The following is a 6,294-nucleotide window of genomic DNA, read 5'->3' as shown; positions in this document are numbered from 1 at the left end:
TCCTGACGTGAAACCTGACGTTAAAATATATTTGTCGAATATATTACGGAAAGCAATGAAATAGTTATTAAAACAATTTTTACGATATTACGTATTAAAATTTGTTTCAAATAAAACAAAGTCAAATCAAATAGACATTGATAGACTGAGAAACACTAGATGTACTGATTTATTATAAAGCTGATTAATAATTGTTAGTGCGTTTTTATTAATTAAATATAGTATTTTGTACGTTGTCCGGCATCGTCAATGATACGTTGTGTTCTCTTCAATATACTTTATCATGGCTTATTTTTATCTATATGACTTAGTTAATTTTGCGTGTTTCTTTTAACGTCTGACATCATTACGACGAATCAAGATTGTAGATTTTGAAATAACAAGATGAGTTCATTTTCACATCAGTCAAACGATGCTTTTATATATGGACTGCACACATCGAGCGATAGGGAATGCGATAATAATCAATATATTTTTGTAATTTGACCGAGTACTTGGACAAACTATTTACATTGAAAATGACCCGATCGAGGTCGAAACGTCTGTAATGTACTAATATTAAACATTCTTTATATTGTATCTATCTAGTAATATTAAACATTCTTTATATTGTATCTGGCTCGTAGCTCTTTTTTTAATTATTGATTTAATTATTCTGATTGAGCCATTTTAATAATTTATATTACGTAATAATTTTTGTTCATCTTTTATATATATTTGTAGAATACGTATAAAATTAATCAAATAAAATTATTAATATATCATATCTTTTTAGAGAGAGTAAATCTTAATCAAAGTTTCTTAAAAATCTTGCTTGTGCTTGACATTTTGTACATACCTATGTATATTCAACTTGATGATTATGCAATTTCTAAAATTAAATATTTAATCTGTTCTAATCCTGAGTAATAGATCTTTACAAGATGTAACATTTATATATTTTTAAGTTGATATATATATATACACATATTTATGTATATACATATTATATGCAGACATTATATTAATTATTAATATTTTTATTAATAATTCTATTACCTTATAAAGTAAAAAAAATAATACTCACCGATGCGATGGATAGAGGCAAAGTTACGACTGGATTGAAACTACATTGAAACTATAAAACAGAAAAATATGCAAATTGTAACAATGTCTGAAATAATTAACATCTAAAAGAATAATTGTTGCCCGTACATAAAATAATTATAAATAATAATTTTGTAAGTAACAAATAAAATTTTCGAAAAATAATTTACTCACCTCACAATCGCTTCGCCATCGCACAATGTTTCCCGGACCTTCTTCTCTTAGATTCGTTTTCTGCACTTGACAACGCAATACACGCGAAAATGTGATTAATTATCTACAATCGCGCGTACTAATTATCGGAATAGGATAATCACACGGCACTTTGCACGACGTCCCCGATGTTAATCGCAGGCGATGCATATTTTCTTATTAAATATTGCGACAGAAAGATAACGCGAAAAAAAATACAAAGCTTTATAATCCGCAAATCTCGCAAATTAGCACAACAAACAAAAATATTCAACATTTGACAATTTGCGTATTTTTCCGCGTTCTTGGTTCAAAAGTGATGAGCAGATTCAAAGCACAATACAATGAGATACATTTAAATCTAATTATAAAAAAATTTATTATGTTGCGATATATAAATCGCAATAAACAATAATCTGTGATCATTGCATCTCCTGTCGATTTAATTTCGTAAAATGAACAAATTGCGCGAAATATCTGTTTCGATAAAAGAAACGATGAATTTACAACCGTTAATCGTGGGAATTAATTAACACGTTGTCCGCTCGATTAGTTTTATATGTCTTACTGTGCACGCTATAATAAATATTCGTTATCATAAGTATATAATGATAAAATACTACATAATATGATCAAATATTATCAAGACTATTCTCATAATATATTGAATAATTGTACTTTATATCATAATCTAGATATTTATGTTAAAATTTTACAAGTATCGTAACGTTCAATGTTAATAACAAATATTCAATAATCAAATTCTATATAGCATTTATTTTTCGCAACTCTTTTGGAAAATTTCGTTCAATTGAAGAAACTTTTTTTTTTAAATAAAAATTTTGTTATATAAATAATAAGATAGAATGAGATAGATTATGCGTAAAATAGAATAAGATATTTACACATCTAATTCTGTAACTTACGCACCTGTTTCATTCTATCAAGCAAGTCTAGAAAAATGTGACAAACCAATTAGAAGATGTTTAAAGTGGCCAGATGTCTAAAATTTTAAAGCATAAAACTTAAGCTTCTACCGTAAGAAATTGATCAATCACAATCGAATGTAAGGAGAATAATCGACTATTGTAAATTTCTTATGGCTTAAAGTTTAAAGCTTAAATTTTACATCTTTTTTACCCTAAAATCTCATTATAGACGCCGATTAAACAGTGTTCAATCTCTTACTTGAAAATCTCTATTTTGAACCACAACAAATACCAAGGCAAATTCCAATCAGTCTGATCTTCTACGAGATATTCAAAATATTGTGAAATAAATGTACGTTAAATATTCTGTTTCTTCTGTTTCAAATCAATTATCGATATACAGAATTCAATGCATCACTACTTCTCGTTACTTCTCGAATGACCCGATCCGCCGATTCGTACTCTCTAAATTCTTTGGAATAGAATCTCATTTTAAAGAGTGACAATTGAGCTTGAAAAAGAGGGGCTCAATTTTCAATCTTTAAGAATAAGATTTCACTCTTCTCAAAGTGAGATTCACTCTAAAAGTTTTAGAGCGTACACACATTATTCCGCGTTATCAATCGTGAAACAATATAGACAAATCACATTTAGACCAAAAGTTCAAAGCGCAACGCGGTATACGTTGGAACTCAAACATTGTTAAAAAGATAATTGTGGTACACATAAATAACGCGAAACAGTTATTTATATTTCCCGTTTTATATCGTTCCGAGTCTAAATGATAAATCGCGCGAAATATCTGCTTCGATAGGCAGCCGTCTCAATATGTTCGCGAATTCTCCATTGCGCGTAATTATTGCTTACTGTAATCACGAGGCACGACGACGTTCGATAATCTTCTAATACTCTGTCGCGATCGCGTTTCGAGAAATAATACGACGGATTGGCTTGTGCCGCTATCTAGCCGCTCGCTACTTCGCCACGAGAATGGGCGCGTTCAAGTTGACAAAGCGACTAGCCTGCTCGTCGAGCAAATGAACATAATAATAACATTATTACTTATAGATCCAACCAATCATATTCAATCGCTCGAAGGCCCAGTTCCACAACTCGCGGTTAACTCTTAATCGAGGTTCAGCTTATTCATTGTCTTTTTCTAATTCTAGAATTGGAAAGAGATGAGAAACAAGTTGAACCTCGGTTAAGAGTTAAGTTAGTGAGTTGTGGAACTGGGCCTAAGCATGCCTAGCCGCTTTGCCGTCTTGAACTCGCCCATTGACAAACACGCGCAACGACCTTGTGTACGTTGCCAAACAAACACTGAGAATATACGCCTCATTGGCAACCAGTCTCGAAATGTTTAACTACCTTGAAATAAATACCCGCTGAATATTTTGTTCGTGCGTTTCAAACTGATTTCGATAAATGAGCTATTATAGGATATTTTACGACTCATTTTGTTACATTAGCGTTGTCTAAAATAACGATTCCGTTTGATTGAGAAAACGTTTTTTTATATAGAACGAAAATATTGTTACTAGAATCCTAATTTATCAAAAGATTTATTTCAATCTAGTTGATATATAATAATTAGTAAGAGTAAACTGTTTAATTTATTATACAAATTATTATCTCTTTTTAATGGCTATTTTTTCGATTTTTGATTAATTCATTGAAAAAATCTATTTATTTGAAAAACAAAAATTTATCTCTATACAGGGTGTTTCCAAATTAAATCGCAAAACTTCGGGAGCGTGTAGAGGAGTAAAAAACTAAGAAAAAAAGTCCTATAGACATATGCTCGTTTTTGCTCCGTTTCAGAGAAATCGAAAAAAAATGTTTACATTTCTTGCCATATCTAGCACCGACATATTTGATTACATTTTCCACTTTCTGTTATGAATTTGTCAGTCGCTCTTTGAAAGCCTTTAACAGTAGATGAATTTTGTCTTTTGCAATATGCCGCGTACGTATTCTAATAGTGAATATGCTGATATGGTTTTTGTATACGGTTTCTGCAACGGTAATGCTTTAAAGGCGGTGCGAGAATATGCACGACGATTTCCAAACAGAAGAGTGCCAAACCGAAGAGTGTTTATGTTGACATTTAATAGATTGCGAGAGACTGGAACATTTTCAATTCGACAAGAAAACAACCGATTTCAAGCAGCGTTACGAAGAGATTTGCAGGCAGGGAATCGTATTTTACAACATTTTGACAATCATCCTGAGACCAGCGTTCGGAATGCGTCGGCTGTATTGGGAGTGTCACCACAAACAATTTGGCGAACTGTAAAAGGAGATAATCGCTATCCCTACCACATTCAAAAAGTGCAAAATTTATTACCTCAAGATCATTGGAACAGATTGAACTTTTGTAACTGGTACCTTCAGACATGCCACAATGATATTTTATTTCCATCTAAAATAATGTGGTCAGATGAGGCAACATTTACCAGAGGTGGAATAATTAATCAAAGGAATTATGGGCTCATCAAAATCCCAGGTCTGTTAGAGAATACAAATTTCAGCAAGAGTTTTCTGTTAATGTCTGGCTTGGAATTTGGAACGACGTTTTAGTGGGACCGTTTTTTTTACCTGCAAGATTAAATGGGGACCGTTTTCTAAATTTCTTGGAGAATGAATTTTCTGACTATTTAGAAAACATCCCATTACAACAACGTACTGAAATGTGGTTTCAATTAGATGGATGCCCTGCTCATTACAGCAGAGTCGCTAGAACCTGGTTAGATAGAAAATTCCCACAACGATGGATTGGACGTGGAGGAGCAGTACATTGGGCAACTCGTTCGCCCGACTTAACGCCATTAGATTTCTATGCATGGGGTACTCTGAAGCAAGAAGTTTATTCTTCGCCTATTCAATCAGAGCAACATTTGAGAAATCGTATCGTAGCTGCAGCGAACAGAATATCGCAAGAACAGTGCCTGGCTGCTACAAGAGCCGTGTTTGACAGATGCAATGCTTGTATTGCTGCAAGAGGTGCACATTTCGAACAAAATCTTCATTAAAAAGTTTATAAATAAAATAATTAAAATAATAAATTAAATATATTTTTTTCTTTTTTCGTGATTTCCTGCGAAACAAAGCAAAAAGGAGCATATGTCTATAGGACTTTTTTTCTTAGTTTTTTACTCCTCTACACGCTCCCGAAGTTTTGCCATTTAATTTGGAAACACCCTGTATATTTAGCTCGGAAAATAACACACTGTAGTACTTTATAAATCTTTTGAACAACCAGGTTTTTTAAATCAATAAATAATCATTTTCTGTGTCTCCGAAAAATATGAAATTCAAAATTAATATACATATATGAATTTTTCTTAAAAATTAATTATTAAACTGTGAGAAACAAAATTCAAGTTTTGTCTCAGGACAAATTTTATATAAATTCATTAATTGAAGTATAATTTCAAATAAGATGTAACGAACTCTCAAGATTTAACGATTTTACGACGTAAATTAATTCTCAAGGTTTATTTATTAAATGGTATCATGTTATACACACACATGTATACGCACATATACGACTGATTTCAGTTCTCTAACAGAAACACGACCATAAGCATCATATCACAATATAAATCTTATAAATACGATCATAAGTGTCATATTTTAAGAAAATTATTTCTCGTTACACAAACTCAATATATAATCAGAACAGCGTGAAATTATCAAGATTGGGAAGTAACGCGTTATCTTGTAACACCGTTACCATTACAGTTACTTCCTTTTAGTAAACGAATTTGTAACGACGTTTATTTATTAATAACGGTAATAGTAACGTGGTTACATTTTTTAGTAACGGTAACGAGTATTATCGTTACTTTCATCGTTATTTTCTACACATATAATACATATGTATGGAACAGGCATAAGCAAGTTTTAAAAGAAAGGAGTGTTATGTTCGACCATGTTTCGATTAATCGCAATATAGATTTCGTGTTGAACCGGTCAATTAGCAACATAGACAACTGTATGTTACTTTAAAAGAAAGGTCATTAAAATTTCCTGAGAAGATAACAACTCGTTACTTTTTGAGTAACAACAACAGTATAATGAA

This window comes from Mycetomoellerius zeteki, unplaced genomic scaffold (assembly GCF_001594055.1).
Source record: "Mycetomoellerius zeteki isolate Tzet28-1 unplaced genomic scaffold, Tzet1.0 scaffold245, whole genome shotgun sequence".
NCBI lineage: Eukaryota > Metazoa > Arthropoda > Insecta > Hymenoptera > Formicidae > Mycetomoellerius > Mycetomoellerius zeteki.
The sequence above is the reverse complement of the archived record's forward strand: the minus strand, read 5'-3'. Positions refer to the sequence as shown.